This window comes from Ambystoma mexicanum, chromosome 7q (genome assembly GCF_040938575.1).
Source record: "Ambystoma mexicanum isolate Mex_15411 chromosome 7q, UKY_AmexF1_1, whole genome shotgun sequence".
NCBI lineage: Eukaryota > Metazoa > Chordata > Amphibia > Caudata > Ambystomatidae > Ambystoma > Ambystoma mexicanum.
Window position 1 is genome coordinate 1,171,440,991 of NC_090941.1, and position 20,735 is coordinate 1,171,461,725.

Consider the following 20,735-nt stretch of genomic DNA (forward strand, 5'->3'; position numbering starts at 1 on the left):
TTCTGAAACTGATCTAACCTTGTCCATTCTAGGCCACAGTGGCAGACCCTTAGAGAGAGTGAGCATGCCTGTGCGGACTGCGATGGTGGCACTAGGAGTAATGAAGGACTAGGAGTAATGTAGGACTAGGAGTAATGAAGGTTTCCAGTGAGTGATCCAGGTGCACCCAGTGTCCTTCTGAACATGATCTAACCTTGTCCATTCTAGGCCACAGTGGCAGACGCTTAGAGAGAGTGAGCATGCCTGTGAGGACTGTGATGGTGGCACTAGGAGTATTGAAGGACTAGGAGTAATGAAGGACTAGGAGTAATGAAGGTTTCCAGGGAGTAATCCAGGTGCACCCAGCCTCCTTCTGAACACGATCTAACCTTCTCCATTCTAGGCCACAGTGGCAGACCCATAGAGAGAGCGAGCGTGGCTGTGAGGACCCTGATGGTGGCACTAGGAGTAATGAAGGAGTAGGAGTAATGAAGGACTAGGAGTAATGAAGGTTTCCAGTGAGTAATCCAGGTGCACCCAGCGTCCTTCTGAACATGATCTAACCTTGTCCATTCTAGGCCACAGTGGCAGAACCTTAGAGAGTGTGTGCGTGCCTGTGAGGACTGTGATGGTGGGATTAGGAGTAATGAAGGACTAGGAGTAATGAAGGTTTCCAGTGAGTAATCCAGGTGCACCCAGCGTCCTTCTGAACATGATCTACCCTTGTCCATTCTAGGCCACAGTGGCAGACCCTTAGAGAGAGTGAGCATGCCTGTGAGGACTGTGATGGCGGCACTAGGATTAATGAAGGTTTCCAGTGAGTAATCCAGGTGCACCCAGTGTCCTTCTGAACATGATCTAACCTTGTCCATTCTAGGCCACAGTGTCGGATCCTTAGAGAGAGTGAGCGTGCCTGTGAGGATTGTGATGGTGGCACTAGGAGTAATTAAGGACTAGGAGTAATGAAGGACTAGGAGTAATGAAGATTTCCAGTGAGTAATCCAGGTGCACCCAGTGACCTTCTGAACATGATCTACCCTTGTCCATTCTAGGCCACAGTGGCAGACCCTTAGAGAGAGTGAGCGTGCCTGTGAGGATTGTGATGGTGGCACTAGGAGTAATGAAGGACTAGGAGTAATGAAGGTTTCCAGTGAGTAATCCAGGTGCACCCAGTGAACTTCTGAACATGATCTATCCTTGTCCATTCTAGGCCACAGTGGCAGACCCTTAGAGAGAGTGAGCGTGCCTGTGAGGATTGTGATGGTGGCACTAGGAGTAATGAAGGACTAGGAGTAATGAAGGTTTCCAGTGAGTAATCCAGGTGCACCCAGTGACCTTCTGAACATGATCTATCCTTGTCCATTCTAGGCCACAGTGGCAGAACCTTAGAGAGAGTGAGCATGCCTGTGAGGACTGTGATGGTGGGACTAGGAGTAATGAAGGACTACGAGTAATGAAGGTTTCCAGTAAGTAATTCAGGTGCACCCAGTGACCTTCTGAACATGATCTATCCTTGTCCATTCTAGGCCACAGTGGCAGAACCTTAGAGAGAGTGAGCGTGCCTGTGAGGACTGTGATGGTGGGACTAGGAGTAATGAAGGACTAGGAGTAATGAAGGTTTCCAGTGAGTAATCCAGGTGCACCCAGCTTCCTTTTGAACATGATCTACCCTTGTCCATTCTAGGCCACAGTGGCAGACCCTTAGAGAGAGTGAGCGTGCCTGTGAGGACTGTGATGGGGGGACTAGGAATAATGAAGGACTAGGAGTAATGAAAGACTAGGAGTAATGACGGTTTCCAGTGAGTAATCCAGGTGCACCTAGCGTCCTTCTGAACATGATCTAACCTCCTCCATTCTAGGCCACAGTGGCAGACCCTTAGAGAGAGTGAGCGTGCCTGTGAGGATTGTGATGGTGCCACTAGGAGTAATGAAGGACTAGGAGTAATGAAGGTTTCCAGTGATTAATCCAGGTGCACCCAGTGACCTTTTGAACATGATCTATCCTTGTCCATTCTAGGCCACAGTGGCAGAACCTTAGAGAGAGTGAGCGTGCCTGTGAGGACTGTGATGGTGGGACTAGGAGTAATGAAGGACTAGGAGTTATGAAGGTTTCCAGTGAGTAATCAAGGTGCACCCAGCGTCCTTCTGAACATGATCTACCCTTGTCCATTCTAGGCCACAGTGGCAGACCCTTAGAGAGAGTGAGCGTGCCTGTGAGGACTGTGATGGGGGACTAGGAATAATGAAGGACTAGGAGTAATGAAAGACTAGGAGTAATGACGGTTTCCAGTGAGTAATCCAGGTGCACCTAGCGTCCTTCTGAACATGATCTAACCTCCTCCATTCTAGGCCACAGTGGCAGACCCTTAGAGAGAGTGAGTATGCCTGTGAGGACTGTGATGGTGGCACTAGGAGTAATGAAGGACTAGGAGTAATGAAGGTTTCCAGTGAGTAATCCAGGTGCACCCAGCATACTTCTGAACATGATCAAACCTTGTCCATTCTAGGCCACAGTGGCAGACCCTTAGAGTGAGTGAGCGTGCCTGTGAGGACTGTGATGGTGGGACTAGGAGTAATGTAGGACTAGGAGTAATGAAGTTTTCCAGTGAGTAATCCAGGTGCACGCAGTGTCCTTCTGAACATAATCTAACCTTGTCTATTCTAGGCCACAGTGGCAGACCCTTAGATAGAGGGAGTGTGCCTGTGCGGACTGTGATGGTGGCACTGGGAGTAATGAAGGACTAGGAGTAATGAAGGACTAGGAGTAATATCGGTTTCCAGTGTGTAATCCTGGTGCACCCAGTGACCTTCTGAACATGATCTATCCTTGTCCATTCTAGGCCACAGTGGCAGAACCTTAGAGAGAGTGAGCGTGCCTGTGAGGACTGTGATGGTGGGACTAGGAGTAATGAAGGACTAGGAGTAATGAAGGTTTCCAGTGAGTAATCCAGGTGCACCCAGCTTCCTTTTGAACATGATCTACCCTTGTCCATTCTAGGCCACAGTGGCAGACCCTTAGAGAGAGTGAGCGTGCCTGTGAGGCTGTGATGGGGGAACTAGGAGTAATGAAGGACTAGGAGTAACGAAGGACTAGGAGTAATGAAGGTTTCCAGTGAGTAATCCAGGTGCACCCAGTGACCTTCTGAAAATGATCTACTCTTGTCCATTCTAGGCCACAGTGGCAGACCCTTAGAGAGAGTGAGCGTGCCTGTGAGGATTGTGATGGTGGCACTAGGAGTAATGAAGGACTAGGAGTAATGAAGGTTTCCAGTGATTAATCCAGGTGCACCCAGTGACCTTCTGAACATGATCTATCCTTGTCCATTCTAGGCCACAGTGGCAGAACCTTAGAGAGAGTGAGCGTGCCTGTGAGGACTGTGATGGTGGGACTAGGAGTAATGAAGGACTAGGAGTTATGAAGGTTTCCAGTGAGTAATCAAGGTGCACCCAGCGTCCTTCTGAAGATGATCTACCCTTGTCCATTCTAGGCCACAGTGGCAGACCCTTAGAGAGAGTGAGCGTGCCTGTGAGGACTGTGATGGGGGGACTTGGAATAATGAAGGACTAGGAGTAATGAAAGACTAGGAGTAATGACGGTTTCCAGTGAGTAATCCAGGTGCACCTAGCGTCCTTCTGAACATGATCTAACCTCCTCCATTCTAGGCCACAGTGGCAGACCCTTGAAGAGAGTGAGTATGCCTGTGAGGACTGTGATGGTGGCACTAGGAGTAATGAAGGACTAGGAGTAATGAAGGTTTCCAGTGAGTAATCCAGGTGCACCCAGCATACTTCTGAACATGATCTAACCTTGTCCATTCTAGGCCACAGTGGCAGACCCTTAGAGTGAGTGAGCGTGCCTGTGAGGACTCTGATGGTGGGACTAGGATTAATGTAGGACTAGGAGTAATGAAGGTTTCCAGTGAGTAATCCAGGTGCACGCAGTGTCCTTCTGAACATGATCTAACCTTGTCTATTCTAGGCCACAGTGGCAGACCCTTAGAGAGAGGGAGTGTGCCTGTGCGGACTGTGATGGTGGCACTAGGAGTAATGAAGGACTAGGAGTAATGAAGGACTAGGAGTAATATCGGTTTCCAGTGTGTAATCCTGGTGCACCCAGCGTCCTTCTGAAAATGATCTAACCTCCTCCATTCTAGGCCACACTGGCAGACCCTTAGAGAGAGTGAGCATGCCTGTGAGGACTGTGATGGTGGCACTAGGAGTAATGAAGGACTAGGAGTAATGAAGGTTTCCAGTGAGTAATCCAGGTGCACCCAGCATACTTCTGAACATGATCTAACCTTGTCCATTCTAGGCCACAGTGGCAGACCCTTAGAGAGAGGGAGCATGCCTGTGAGGACTGTGATGGTGGGACTAGGAGTAATGTAGGGCTAGGAGTAATGAAGGTTTCCAGTGAGTAATCCAGGCGCACGCAGCGTCCTTCTGAAACTGATCTAACCTTGTCCATTCTAGGCCACAGTGGCAGACCCTTAGAGAGAGTGAGCATGCCTGTGCGGACTGTGATGGTGGCACTAGGAGTAATGAAGGACTAGGAGTAATGTAGGACTAGGAGTAATGAAGGTTTCCAGTGAGTGATCCAGGTGCACCCAGTGTCCTTCTGAACATGATCTAACCTTGTCCATTCTAGGCCACAGTGGCAGACCCTTAGAGAGAGTGAGCATGCCTGTGAGGACTGTGATGGTGGCACTAGGAGTATTGAAGGACTAGGAGTAATGAAGGACTAGGAGTAATGAAGGTTTCCAGTGAGTAATCCAGGTGCACTCAATGTCCTTCTGAACATGATCTAACCTTGTCCATTCTAGGCCACAGTGGCAGACCCTTAGAGAGAGTGAGCATGCCTGTGAGGACTGTGATGGTGGCACTAGGAGTAATGAAGGACTAGGAATAATGAAGGACGACTGGGAGTAATTAAGGTTTCCAGTGAGTAATCCAGGGGCACCCAGTGTCCTTCTGAACATGATCTAACCTTGTCCATTCTAGGCCACAGTGGCAGACCCTTAGAGAGAGTGAGCGTGCCTGTGAGGCTGTGATGGGGGAACTAGGAGTAATGAAGGACTAGGAGTAACGAAGGACTAGGAGTAATGAAGGTTTCCAGTGAGTAATCCAGGTGCACACAGCGTCCTTCTGAACATGATCTATACTTGTCCTTTCTAGGCCACAGTGGCAGACCCTTAGAGAGAGTGAGCGTGCCTGTGCGGACTGTGATGGTGGCACTAGGAGTAATGAAGGACGAGGAGTAATGTAGGACTAGTAGTAATGAAGGTTTCCAGTGAGTAATCCAGGGGCACCCAGTGTCCTTCTGAACATGATCTAACCTTGTCCATTCTAGGCCACAGTGGCAGACCCTTAGAGAGAGTGAGCGTGCCTGTGAGGCTGTGATGGGGGAACTAGGAGTAATGAAGGACTAGGAGTAACGAAGGACTAGGAGTAATGAAGGTTTCCAGTGAGTAATTCAGGTGCACCCAGTGACCTTCTGAAAATGATCTACTCTTGTCCATTCTAGGCCACAGTGGCAGACCCTTAGAGAGAGTGAGCGTGCCTGTGAGGATTGTGATGGTAGCACTAGGAGTAATGAAGGACTAGGAGTAATGAAGGTTTCCAGTGATTAATCCAGGTGCACCCAGTGACCTTCTGAACATGATCTATCCTTGTCCATTCTAGGCCACAGTGGCAGAACCTTAGAGAGAGTGAGCGTGCCTGTGAGGACTGTGATGGTGGGACTAGGTGTAATGAAGGACTAGGAGTTATGAAGGTTTCCAGTGAGTAATCAAGGTGCACCCAGCGTCCTTCTGAACATGATCTACCCTTGTCCATTCTAGGCCACAGTGGCAGACCCTTAGAGAGAGTGAGCGTGCCTGTGAGGACTGTGATGGGGGGACTAGGAATAATGAAGGACTAGGAGTAATGAAAGACTAGGAGTAATGACGGTTTCCAGTGAGTAATCCAGGTGCACCCAGCGTCCTTCTGAACATGATCTAACCTCCTCCATTCTAGGCCACAGTGGCAGACCCTTAGAGAGAGTGAGCATGCCTGTCAGGACTGTGATGGTGGCACTAGGGGTAATGAAGGACTACGAGTAATGAAGGTTTCCAGTGAGTAATCCAGGTGCACCCAGCATACTTCTGAACATGATCTAACCTTGTCCATTCCAGGCCACAGTGGCAGACCCTTAGAGTGAGTGAGCGTGCCTGTGAGGACTGTGATGGTGGGACTAGGAGTATTGTAGGACTAGGAGTAATGAAGGTTTCCAGAGAGTAATCCAGGTGCACACAGTGTCCTTCTGAACATGATCTAACCTTGTCCATTCTAGGCCACAGTGGCAGACCCTTAGAGAGAGGGAGTGTGCCTGTGCGGACTGTGATGGTGGCACTAGGAGTAATGAAGGACTAGGAGTAATGAAGGACTAGGAGTAATATCGGTTTCCAGTGTGTAATCCTGGTGCACCCAGCGTCCTTCTGAAAATGATCTAACCTCCTCCATTCTAGGCCACACTGACAGACCCTTAGAGAGAGTGAGCATGCCTGTGAGGACTGTGATGGTGGCACTAGGAGTAATGAAGGACTAGAAGTAATGAAGGTTTCCAGTGAGTAATCCAGGTGCACCCAGCATACTTCTGAACATGATCTAACCTTGTCCATTCTAGGCCACAGTGGCAGACCCTTAGAGAGAGGGAGCATGCCTGTGAGGACTGTGATGGTGGGACTAGGAGTAATGTAGGGCTAGGAGTAATGAAGGTTTCCAGTGAGTAATCCAGGCGCACGCAGCGTCCTTCTGAAACTGATCTAACCTTGTCCATTCTAGGCCACAGTGGCAGACCCTTAGAGAGAGTGAGCATGCCTGTGCGGACTGTGATGGTGGCACTAGGAGTAATGAAGGAGTAGGAGTAATGAAGGACTAGGAGTAATGAAGGTTTCCAGTGAGTAATCCGGGTGCACCCAGCGTCCTTCTGAACATGATCTAACCTTGTCCATTCTAGGCCACAGTGGCAGAACCTTAGAGAGTGTGTGCGTGCCTGTGAGGACTGTGATGGTGGGATTAGGAGTAATGAAGGACTAGGAGTAATGAAGGTTTCCAGTGAGTAATCCAGGTGCACCCAGCGTCCTTCTGAACATGATCTACCCTTGTCCATTCTAGGCCACAGTGGCAGACCCTTAGAGAGAGTGAGCATGCCTGTGAGGACTGTGATGGCGGCACTAGGATTAATGAAGGTTTCCAGTGAGTAATCCAGGTGCACCCAGTGTCCTTCTGAACATGATCTAACCTTGTCCATTCTAGGCCACAGTGTCAGATCCTTAGAGAGAGTGAGCGTGCCTGTGAGGATTGTGATGGTGGCACTAGGAGTAATTAAGGACTAGGAGTAATGAAGGACTAGGAGTAATGAAGATTTCCAGTGAGTAATCCAGGTGCACCCAGTGACCTTCTGAACATGATCTACCCTTGTCCATTCTAGGCCACAGTGGCAGACCCTTAGAGAGAGTGAGCGTGCCTGTGAGGCTGTGATGGGGGGACTAGGAGTAATGAAGGAGTAGGAGTAACAAAGGACTAGGAGTAATGAAGGTTTCCAGTGAGTAATCCAGGTGCACCCAGTGACCTTCTGAACATGATCTATCCTTGTCCATTCTAGGCCACAGTGGCAGACCCTTAGAGTGAGCGTGCCTGTGAGGATTGTGATGGTGGCACTAGGAGTAATGAAGGACTAGGAGTAATGAAGGTTTCCAGTGAGTAATCCAGGTGCACCCAGTGACCTTCTGAACATGATCTATCCTTGTCCATTCTAGGCCACAGTGGCAGAACCTTAGAGAGAGTGAGCATGCCTGTGAGGACTGTGATGGTGGGACTAGGAGTAATGAAGGACTACGAGTAATGAAGGTTTCCAGTGAGTAATTCAGGTGCACCCAGTGACCTTCTGAACATGATCTATCCTTGTCCATTCTAGGCCACAGTGGCAGAACCTTAGAGAGAGTGAGCGTGCCTGTGAGGACTGTGATGGTGGGACTAGGAGTAATGAAGGACTAGGAGTAATGAAGGTTTCCAGTGAGTAATCCAGGTGCACCCAGCTTCCTTTTGAACATGATCTACCCTTGTCCATTCTAGGCCACAGTGGCAGACCCTTAGAGAGAGTGAGCGTGCCTGTGAGGCTGTGATGGGGGAACGAGGAGTAATGAAGGACTAGGAGTAAAGAAGGACTAGGAGTAATGAAGGTTTCCAGTGAGTAATCCAGGTGCACCCAGTGACCTTCTGAAAATGATCTACTCTTGTCCATTCTAGGCCACAGTGGCAGACTCTTAGAGAGAGTGAGCGTGCCTGTGAGGATTGTGATGGTTACACTAGGAGTAATGAAGGACTAGGAGTAATGAAGGTTTCCAGTGATTAATCCAGGTGCACCCAGTGACCTTCTGAACATGATCTATCCTTGTCCATTCTAGGCCACAGTGGCAGAACCTTAGAGAGAGTGAGCGTGCCTGTGAGGACTGTGATGGTGGGACTAGGAGTAATGAAGGACTAGGAGTTATGAAGGTTTCCAGTGAGTAATCAAGGTGCACCCAGCGTCCTTCTGAACATGATCTACCCTTGTCCATTCTAGGCCACAGTGGCAGACCCTTAGAGAGAGTGAGCGTGCCTGTGAGGACTGTGATGGGGGGACTAGGAATAATGAAGGACTAGGAGTAATGAAAGACTAGGAGTAATGACGGTTTCCAGTGAGTAATCCAGGTGCACCTAGCGTTCTTCTGAACATGATCTAACTTCCTCCATTCTAGGACACAGTGGCAGACCCTTAGAGAGAGTGAGTATGCCTGTGAGGACTGTGATGGTGGCACTAGGAGTAATGAAGGACTAGGAGTAATGAAGGTTTCCAGTGAGTAATCCAGGTGCACCCAGCATACTTCTGAACATGATCTAACCTTGTCCATTCTAGGCCACAGTGGCAGACCCTTAGAGTGAGTGAGCGTGCCTGTGAGGACTGTGATGGTGGGACTAGGAGTAATGTAGGACTAGGAGTAATGAAGGTTTCCAGTGAGTAATCCAGGTGCACGCAGTGTCCTTCTGAACATGATCTAACCTTGTCTATTCTAGGCCACAGTGGCAGACCCTTAGAGAGAGGGAGTGTGCCTGTGCGGACTGTGATGGTGGCACTGGGAGTAATGAAGGACTAGGAGTAATGAAGGACTAGGAGTAATATCGGTTTCCAGTGTGTAATCCTGGTGCACCCAGTGACCTTCTGAACATGATCTATCCTTGTCCATTCTAGGCCACAGTGGCAGAACCTTAGAGAGAGTGAGCGTGCCTGTGAGGACTGTGATGGTGGGACTAGGAGTAATGAAGGACTAGGAGTAATGAAGGTTTCCAGTGAGTAATCCAGGTGCACCCAGCTTCCTTTTGAACATGATCTACCCTTGTCCATTCTAGGCCACAGTGGCAGACCCTTAGAGAGAGTGAGCCAGCCTGTGAGGCTGTGATGGGGGAACTAGGAGTAATGAAGGACTAGGAGTAACGAAGGACTAGGAGTAATGAAGGTTTCCAGTGAGTAATCAAGGTGCACCCAGCGTCCTTCTGAACATGATCTACCCTTGTCCACTCTAGGCCACAGTGGCAGACCCTTAGAGAGAGTGAGCGTGCCTGTGAGGACTGTGATGGTGGCACTAGGAGTAATGAAGGAATAGGAGTTATGAAGGACTATGAGTAATGCAGATTTCCAGTGGGTAATCCAGGTGCACCCAGCATCCTTCTGAACATGATCTATCCTTGTCCATTCTAGGCCACAGTGGCAGAACCTTAGAGAGAGTGAGCATGCCTGTGAGGACTGTGATGGTGGGACTAGGAGTAATGAAGGACTACGAGTAATGAAGGTTTCCAGTGAGTAATTCAGGTGCACCCAGTGACCTTCTGAACATGATCTATCCTTGTCCATTCTAGGCCACAGTGGCAGAACCTTAGAGAGAGTGAGCGTGCCTGTGAGGACTGTGATGGTGGGACTAGGAGTAATGAAGGACTAGGAGTAATGAAGGTTTCCAGTGAGTAATCCAGGTGCACCCAGCTTCCTTTTGAACATGATCTACCCTTGTCCATTCTAGGCCACAGTGGCAGACCCTTAGAGAGAGGGAGTGTGCCTGTGCGGACTGTGATGGTGGCACTAGGAGTAATGAAGGACTAGGAGTAATGAAGGACTAGGAGTAATATCGGTTTCCAGTGTGTAATCCTGGTGCACCCAGCGTCCTTCTGAAAATGATCTAACCTCCTCCATTCTAGGCCACACTGGCAGACCCTTAGAGAGAGTGAGCATGCCTGTGAGGACTGTGATGGTGGCACTAGGAGTAATGAAGGACTAGGAGTAATGAAGGTTTCCAGTGAGTAATCCAGGTGCACCCAGCATACTTCTGAACATGATCTAACCTTGTCCATTCTAGGCCACAGTGGCAGACCCTTAGAGAGAGGGAGTGTGCCTGTGCGGACTGTGATGGTGGCACTAGGAGTAATGAAGGACTAGGAGTAATGAAGGACTAGGAGTAATATCGGTTTCCAGTGTGTAATCCTGGTGCACCCAGCGTCCTTCTGAAAATGATCTAACCTCCTCCATTCTAGGCCACACTGGCAGACCCTTAGAGAGAGTGAGCATGCCTGTGAGGACTGTGATGGTGGCACTAGGAGTAATGAAGGACTAGGAGTAATGAAGGTTTCCAGTGAGTAATCCAGGTGCACCCAGCATACTTCTGAACATGATCTAACCTTGTCCATTCTAGGCCACAGTGGCAGACCCTTAGAGAGAGGGAGCATGCCTGTGAGGACTGTGATGGTGGGACTAGGAGTAATGTAGGGCTAGGAGTAATGAAGGTTTCCAGTGAGTAATCCAGGCGCACGCAGCGTCCTTCTGAAACTGATCTAACCTTGTCCATTCTAGGCCACAGTGGCAGACCCTTAGAGAGAGTGAGCATGCCTGTGCGGACTGTGATGGTGGCACTAGGAGTAATGAAGGACTAGGAGTAATGTAGGACTAGGAGTAATGAAGGTTTCCAGTGAGTGATCCAGGTGCACCCAGTGTCCTTCTGAACATGATCTAACCTTGTCCATTCTAGGCCACAGTGGCAGACCCTTAGAGAGAGTGAGCATGCCTGTGAGGACTGTGATGGTGGCACTAGGAGTATTGAAGGACTAGGAGTAATGAAGGACTAGGAGTAATGAAGGTTTCCAGTGAGTAATCCAGGTGCACTCAATGTCCTTCTGAACATGATCTAACCTTGTCCATTCTAGGCCACAGTGGCAGACCCTTAGAGAGAGTGAGCATGCCTGTGAGGACTGTGATGGTGGCACTAGGAGTAATGAAGGACTAGGAATAATGAAGGACGACTGGGAGTAATTAAGGTTTCCAGTGAGTAATCCAGGGGCACCCAGTGTCCTTCTGAACATGATCTAACCTTGTCCATTCTAGGCCACAGTGGCAGACCCTTAGAGAGAGTGAGCGTGTCTGTGAGGCTGTGATGGGGGAACTAGGAGTAATGAAGGACTAGGAGTAACGAAGGACTAGGAGTAATGAAGGTTTCCAGTGAGTAATCCAGGTGCACACAGCGTCCTTCTGAACATGATCTATACTTGTCCTTTCTAGGCCACAGTGGCAGACCCTTAGAGAGAGTGAGCGTGCCTGTGCGGACTGTGATGGTGGCACTAGGAGTAATGAAGGACGAGGAGTAATGTAGGACTAGTAGTAATGAAGGTTTCCAGTGAGTAATCCAGGGGCACCCAGTGTCCTTCTGAACATGATCTAACCTTGTCCATTCTAGGCCACAGTGGCAGACCCTTAGAGAGAGTGAGCGTGCCTGTGAGGCTGTGATGGGGGAACTAGGAGTAATGAAGGACTAGGAGTAACGAAGGACTAGGAGTAATGAAGGTTTCCAGTGAGTAATTCAGGTGCACCCAGTGACCTTCTGAAAATGATCTACTCTTGTCCATTCTAGGCCACAGTGGCAGACCCTTAGAGAGAGTGAGCGTGCCTGTGAGGATTGTGATGGTAGCACTAGGAGTAATGAAGGACTAGGAGTAATGAAGGTTTCCAGTGATTAATCCAGGTGCACCCAGTGACCTTCTGAACATGATCTATCCTTGTCCATTCTAGGCCACAGTGGCAGAACCTTAGAGAGAGTGAGCGTGCCTGTGAGGACTGTGATGGTGGGACTAGGTGTAATGAAGGACTAGGAGTTATGAAGGTTTCCAGTGAGTAATCAAGGTGCACCCAGCGTCCTTCTGAACATGATCTACCCTTGTCCATTCTAGGCCACAGTGGCAGACCCTTAGAGAGAGTGAGCGTGCCTGTGAGGACTGTGATGGGGGGACTAGGAATAATGAAGGACTAGGAGTAATGAAAGACTAGGAGTAATGACGGTTTCCAGTGAGTAATCCAGGTGCACCCAGCGTCCTTCTGAACATGATCTAACCTCCTCCATTCTAGGCCACAGTGGCAGACCCTTAGAGAGAGTGAGCATGCCTGTCAGGACTGTGATGGTGGCACTAGGGGTAATGAAGGACTACGAGTAATGAAGGTTTCCAGTGAGTAATCCAGGTGCACCCAGCATACTTCTGAACATGATCTAACCTTGTCCATTCCAGGCCACAGTGGCAGACCCTTAGAGTGAGTGAGCGTGCCTGTGAGGACTGTGATGGTGGGACTAGGAGTATTGTAGGACTAGGAGTAATGAAGGTTTCCAGAGAGTAATCCAGGTGCACACAGTGTCCTTCTGAACATGATCTAACCTTGTCCATTCTAGGCCACAGTGGCAGACCCTTAGAGAGAGGGAGTGTGCCTGTGCGGACTGTGATGGTGGCACTAGGAGTAATGAAGGACTAGGAGTAATGAAGGACTAGGAGTAATATCGGTTTCCAGTGTGTAATCCTGGTGCACCCAGCGTCCTTCTGAAAATGATCTAACCTCCTCCATTCTAGGCCACACTGACAGACCCTTAGAGAGAGTGAGCATGCCTGTGAGGACTGTGATGGTGGCACTAGGAGTAATGAAGGACTAGAAGTAATGAAGGTTTCCAGTGAGTAATCCAGGTGCACCCAGCATACTTCTGAACATGATCTAACCTTGTCCATTCTAGGCCACAGTGGCAGACCCTTAGAGAGAGGGAGCATGCCTGTGAGGACTGTGATGGTGGGACTAGGAGTAATGTAGGGCTAGGAGTAATGAAGGTTTCCAGTGAGTAATCCAGGCGCACGCAGCGTCCTTCTGAAACTGATCTAACCTTGTCCATTCTAGGCCACAGTGGCAGACCCTTAGAGAGAGTGAGCATGCCTGTGCGGACTGTGATGGTGGCACTAGGAGTAATGAAGAAGTAGGAGTAATGAAGGACTAGGAGTAATGAAGGTTTCCAGTGAGTAATCCGGGTGCACCCAGCGTCCTTCTGAACATGATCTAACCTTGTCCATTCTAGGCCACAGTGGCAGAACCTTAGAGAGTGTGTGCGTGCCTGTGAGGACTGTGATGGTGGGATTAGGAGTAATGAAGGACTAGGAGTAATGAAGGTTTCCAGTGAGTAATCCAGGTGCACCCAGCGTCCTTCTGAACATGATCTACCCTTGTCCATTCTAGGCCACAGTGGCAGACCCTTAGAGAGAGTGAGCATGCCTGTGAGGACTGTGATGGCGGCACTAGGATTAATGAAGGTTTCCAGTGAGTAATCCAGGTGCACCCAGTGTCCTTCTGAACATGATCTAACCTTGTCCATTCTAGGCCACAGTGTCAGATCCTTAGAGAGAGTGAGCGTGCCTGTGAGGATTGTGATGGTGGCACTAGGAGTAATTAAGGACTAGGAGTAATGAAGGACTAGGAGTAATGAAGATTTCCAGTGAGTAATCCAGGTGCACCCAGTGACCTTCTGAACATGATCTACCCTTGTCCATTCTAGGCCACAGTGGCAGACCCTTAGAGAGAGTGAGCGTGCCTGTGAGGCTGTGATGGGGGGACTAGGAGTAATGAAGGAGTAGGAGTAACAAAGGACTAGGAGTAATGAAGGTTTCCAGTGAGTAATTCAGGTGCACCCAGTGACCTTCTGAAAATGATCTACTCTTGTCCATTCTAGGCCACAGTGGCAGACCCTTAGAGAGAGTGAGCGTGCCTGTGAGGATTGTGATGGTAGCACTAGGAGTAATGAAGGACTAGGAGTAATGAAGGTTTCCAGTGATTAATCCAGGTGCACCCAGTGACCTTCTGAACATGATCTATCCTTGTCCATTCTAGGCCACAGTGGCAGAACCTTAGAGAGAGTGAGCGTGCCTGTGAGGACTGTGATGGTGGGACTAGGTGTAATGAAGGACTAGGAGTTATGAAGGTTTCCAGTGAGTAATCAAGGTGCACCCAGCGTCCTTCTGAACATGATCTACCCTTGTCCATTCTAGGCCACAGTGGCAGACCCTTAGAGAGAGTGAGCGTGCCTGTGAGGACTGTGATGGGGGGACTAGGAATAATGAAGGACTAGGAGTAATGAAAGACTAGGAGTAATGACGGTTTCCAGTGAGTAATCCAGGTGCACCCAGCGTCCTTCTGAACATGATCTAACCTCCTCCATTCTAGGCCACAGTGGCAGACCCTTAGAGAGAGTGAGCATGCCTGTCAGGACTGTGATGGTGGCACTAGGGGTAATGAAGGACTACGAGTAATGAAGGTTTCCAGTGAGTAATCCAGGTGCACCCAGCATACTTCTGAACATGATCTAACCTTGTCCATTCCAGGCCACAGTGGCAGACCCTTAGAGTGAGTGAGCGTGCCTGTGAGGACTGTGATGGTGGGACTAGGAGTATTGTAGGACTAGGAGTAATGAAGGTTTCCAGAGAGTAATCCAGGTGCACACAGTGTCCTTCTGAACATGATCTAACCTTGTCCATTCTAGGCCACAGTGGCAGACCCTTAGAGAGAGGGAGTGTGCCTGTGCGGACTGTGATGGTGGCACTAGGAGTAATGAAGGACTAGGAGTAATGAAGGACTAGGAGTAATATCGGTTTCCAGTGTGTAATCCTGGTGCACCCAGCGTCCTTCTGAAAATGATCTAACCTCCTCCATTCTAGGCCACACTGACAGACCCTTAGAGAGAGTGAGCATGCCTGTGAGGACTGTGATGGTGGCACTAGGAGTAATGAAGGACTAGAAGTAATGAAGGTTTCCAGTGAGTAATCCAGGTGCACCCAGCATACTTCTGAACATGATCTAACCTTGTCCATTCTAGGCCACAGTGGCAGACCCTTAGAGAGAGGGAGCATGCCTGTGAGGACTGTGATGGTGGGACTAGGAGTAATGTAGGGCTAGGAGTAATGAAGGTTTCCAGTGAGTAATCCAGGCGCACGCAGCGTCCTTCTGAAACTGATCTAACCTTGTCCATTCTAGGCCACAGTGGCAGACCCTTAGAGAGAGTGAGCATGCCTGTGCGGACTGTGATGGTGGCACTAGGAGTAATGAAGGAGTAGGAGTAATGAAGGACTAGGAGTAATGAAGGTTTCCAGTGAGTAATCCGGGTGCACCCAGCGTCCTTCTGAACATGATCTAACCTTGTCCATTCTAGGCCACAGTGGCAGAACCTTAGAGAGTGTGTGCGTGCCTGTGAGGACTGTGATGGTGGGATTAGGAGTAATGAAGGACTAGGAGTAATGAAGGTTTCCAGTGAGTAATCCAGGTGCACCCAGCGTCCTTCTGAACATGATCTACCCTTGTCCATTCTAGGCCACAGTGGCAGACCCTTAGAGAGAGTGAGCATGCCTGTGAGGACTGTGATGGCGGCACTAGGATTAATGAAGGTTTCCAGTGAGTAATCCAGGTGCACCCAGTGTCCTTCTGAACATGATCTAACCTTGTCCATTCTAGGCCACAGTGTCAGATCCTTAGAGAGAGTGAGCGTGCCTGTGAGGATTGTGATGGTGGCACTAGGAGTAATTAAGGACTAGGAGTAATGAAGGACTAGGAGTAATGAAGACTTCCAGTGAGTAATCCAGGTGCACCCAGTGACCTTCTGAACATGATCTACTCTTGTCCATTCTAGGCCACAGTGGCAGACCCTTAGAGAGAGTGAGCGTGCCTGTGAGGCTGTGATGGGGGGACTAGGAGTAATGAAGGAGTAGGAGTAACAAAGGACTAGGAGTAATGAAGGTTTCCAGTGAGTAATCCAGGTGCACCCAGTGACCTTCTGAACATGATCTATCCTTGTCCATTCTAGGCCACAGTGGCAGACCCTTAGAGTGAGCGTGCCTGTGAGGATTGTGATGGTGGCACTAGGAGTAATGAAGGACTAGGAGTAATGAAGGTTTCCAGTGAGTAATCCAGGTGCACCCAGTGACCTTCTGAACATGATCTATCCTTGTCCATTCTAGGCCACAGTGGCAGAACCTTAGAGAGAGTGAGCGTGCCTGTGAGGACTGTGATGGTGGGACTAGGTGTAATGAAGGACTAGGAGTTATGAAGGTTTCCAGTGAGTAATCAAGGTGCACCCAGCGTCCTTCTGAACATGATCTACCCTTGTCCATTCTAGGCCACAGTGGCAGACCCTTAGAGAGAGTGAGCGTGCCTGTGAGGACTGTGATGGGGGGACTAGGAATAATGAAGGACTAGGAGTAATGAAAGACTAGGAGTAATGACGGTTTCCAGTGAGTAATCCAGGTGCACCCAGCGTCCTTCTGAACATGATCTAACCTCCTCCATTCTAGGCCACAGTGGCAGACCCTTAGAGAGAGTGAGCATGCCTGTCAGGACTGTGATGGTGGCACTAGGGGTAATGAAGGACTACGAGTAATGAAGGTTTCCAGTGAGTAATCCAGGTGCACCCAGCATACTTCTGAACATGATCTAACCTTGTCCATTCCAGGCCACAGTGGCAGACCCTTAGAGTGAGTGAGCGTGCCTGTGAGGACTGTGATGGTGGGACTAGGAGTATTGTAGGACTAGGAGTAATGAAGGTTTCCAGAGAGTAATCCAGGTGCACACAGTGTCCTTCTGAACATGATCTAACCTTGTCCATTCTAGGCCACAGTGGCAGACCCTTAGAGAGAGGGAGTGTGCCTGTGCGGACTGTGATGGTGGCACTAGGAGTAATGAAGGACTAGGAGTAATGAAGGACTAGGAGTAATATCGGTTTCCAGTGTGTAATCCTGGTGCACCCAGCGTCCTTCTGAAAATGATCTAACCTCCTCCATTCTAGGCCACACTGACAGACCCTTAGAGAGAGTGAGCATGCCTGTGAGGACTGTGATGGTGGCACTAGGAGTAATGAAGGACTAGAAGTAATGAAGGTTTCCAGTGAGTAATCCAGGTGCACCCAGCATACTTCTGAACATGATCTAACCTTGTCCATTCTAGGCCACAGTGGCAGACCCTTAGAGAGAGGGAGCATGCCTGTGAGGACTGTGATGGTGGGACTAGGAGTAATGTAGGGCTAGGAGTAATGAAGGTTTCCAGTGAGTAATCCAGGCGCACGCAGCGTCCTTCTGAAACTGATCTAACCTTGTCCATTCTAGGCCACAGTGGCAGACCCTTAGAGAGAGTGAGCATGCCTGTGCGGACTGTGATGGTGGCACTAGGAGTAATGAAGGAGTAGGAGTAATGAAGGACTAGGAGTAATGAAGGTTTCCAGTGAGTAATCCGGGTGCACCCAGCGTCCTTCTGAACATGATCTAACCTTGTCCATTCTAGGCCACAGTGGCAGAACCTTAGAGAGTGTGTGCGTGCCTGTGAGGACTGTGATGGTGGGATTAGGAGTAATGAAGGACTAGGAGTAATGAAGGTTTCCAGTGAGTAATCCAGGTGCACCCAGCGTCCTTCTGAACATGATCTACCCTTGTCCATTCTAGGCCACAGTGGCAGACCCTTAGAGAGAGTGAGCATGCCTGTGAGGACTGTGATGGCGGCACTAGGATTAATGAAGGTTTCCAGTGAGTAATCCAGGTGCACCCAGTGTCCTTCTGAACATGATCTAACCTTGTCCATTCTAGGCCACAGTGTCAGATCCTTAGAGAGAGTGAGCGTGCCTGTGAGGATTGTGATGGTGGCACTAGGAGTAATTAAGGACTAGGAGTAATGAAGGACTAGGAGTAATGAAGATTTCCAGTGAGTAATCCAGGTGCACCCAGTGACCTTCTGAACATGATCTACCCTTGTCCATTCTAGGCCACAGTGGCAGACCCTTAGAGAGAGTGAGCGTGCCTGTGAGGCTGTGATGGGGGGACTAGGAGTAATGAAGGAGTAGGAGTAACAAAGGACTAGGAGTAATGAAGGTTTCCAGTGAGTAATCCAGGTGCACCCAGTGACCTTCTGAACATGATCTATCCTTGTCCATTCTAGGCCACAGTGGCAGACCCTTAGAGTGAGCGTGCCTGTGAGGATTGTGATGGTGGCACTAGGAGTAATGAAGGACTAGGAGTAATGAAGGTTTCCAGTGAGTAATCCAGGTGCACCCAGTGACCTTCTGAACATGATCTATCCTTGTCCATTCTAGGCCACAGTGGCAGAACCTTAGAGAGAGTGAGCATGCCTGTGAGGACTGTGATGGTGGGACTAGGAGTAATGAAGGACTACGAGTAATGAAGGTTTCCAGTGAGTAATTCAGGTGCACCCAGTGACCTTCTGAACATGATCTATCCTTGTCCATTCTAGGCCACAGTGGCAGAACCTTAGAGAGAGTGAGCGTGCCTGTGAGGACTGTGATGGTGGGACTAGGAGTAATGAAGGACTAGGAGTAATGAAGGTTTCCAGTGAGTAATCCAGGTGCACCCAGCTTCCTTTTGAACATGATCTACCCTTGTCCATTCTAGGCCACAGTGGCAGACCCTTAGAGAGAGTGAGCGTGCCTGTGAGGCTGTGATGGGGGAACTAGGAGTAATGAAGGACTAGGAGTAAAGAAGGACTAGGAGTAATGAAGGTTTCCAGTGAGTAATCCAGGTGCACCCAGTGACCTTCTGAAAATGATCTACTCTTGTCCATTCTAGGCCACAGTGGCAGACTCTTAGAGAGAGTGAGCGTGCCTGTGAGGATTGTGATGGTTACACTAGGAGTAATGAAGGACTAGGAGTAATGAAGGTTTCCAGTGATTAATCCAGGTGCACCCAGTGACCTTCTGAACATGATCTATCCTTGTCCATTCTAGGCCACAGTGGCAGAACCTTAGAGAGAGTGAGCGTGCCTGTGAGGACTGTGATGGTGGGACTAGGAGTAATGAAGGACTAGGAGTTATGAAGGTTTCCAGTGAGTAATCAAGGTGCACCCAGCGTCCTTCTGAACATGATCTACCCTTGTCCATTCTAGGCCACAGTGGCAGACCCTTAGAGAGAGTGAGCGTGCCTGTGAGGACTGTGATGGGGGGACTAGGAATAATGAAGGACTAGGAGTAATGAAAGACTAGGAGTAATGACGGTTTCCAGTGAGTAATCCAGGTGCACCTAGCGTTCTTCTGAACATGATCTAACTTCCTCCATTCTAGGACACAGTGGCAGACCCTTAGAGAGAGTGAGTATGCCTGTGAGGACTGTGATGGTGGCACTAGGAGTAATGAAGGACTAGGAGTAATGAAGGTTTCCAGTGAGTAATCCAGGTGCACCCAGCATACTTCTGAACATGATCTAACCTTGTCCATTCTAGGCCACAGTGGCAGACCCTTAGAGTGAGTGAGCGTGCCTGTGAGGACTGTGATGGTGGGACTAGGAGTAATGTAGGACTAGGAGTAATGAAGGTTTCCAGTGAGTAATCCAGGTGCACGCAGTGTCCTTCTGAACATGATCTAACCTTGTCTATTCTAGGCCACAGTGGCAGACCCTTAGAGAGAGGGAGTGTGCCTGTGCGGACTGTGATGGTGGCACTGGGAGTAATGAAGGACTAGGAGTAATGAAGGACTAGGAGTAATATCGGTTTCCAGTGTGTAATCCTGGTGCACCCAGTGACCTTCTGAACATGATCTATCCTTGTCCATTCTAGGCCACAGTGGCAGAACCTTAGAGAGAGTGAGCGTGCCTGTGAGGACTGTGATGGTGGGACTAGGAGTAATGAAGGACTAGGAGTAATGAAGGTTTCCAGTGAGTAATCCAGGTGCACCCAGCTTCCTTTTGAACATGATCTACCCTTGTCCATTCTAGGCCACAGTGGCAGACCCTTAGAGAGAGTGAGCGAGCCTGTGAGGCTGTGATGGGGGAACTAGGAGTAATGAAGGACTAGGAGTAACGAAGGACTAGGAGTAATGAAGGTTTCCAGTGAGTAATCAAGGTGCACCCAGCGTCCTTCTGAACATGATCTACCCTTGTCCACTCTAGGCCACAGTGGCAGACCCTTAGAGAGAGTGAGCGTGCCTGTGAGGACTGTGATGGTGGCACTAGGAGTAATGAAGGAATAGGAGTTATGAAGGACTATGAGTAATGCAGATTTCCAGTGGGTAATCCAGGTGCACCCAGCATCCTTCTGAACATGATCTATCCTTGTCCATTCTAGGCCACAGTGGCAGAACCTTAGAGAGAGTGAGCATGCCTGTGAGGACTGTGATGGTGGGACTAGGAGTAATGAAGGACTACGAGTAATGAAGGTTTCCAGTGAGTAATTCAGGTGCACCCAGTGACCTTCTGAACATGATCTATCCTTGTCCATTCTAGGCCACAGTGGCAGAACCTTAGAGAGAGTGAGCGTGCCTGTGAGGACTGTGATGGTGGGACTAGGAGTAATGAAGGACTAGGAGTAATGAAGGTTTCCAGTGAGTAATCCAGGTGCACCCAGCTTCCTTTTGAACATGATC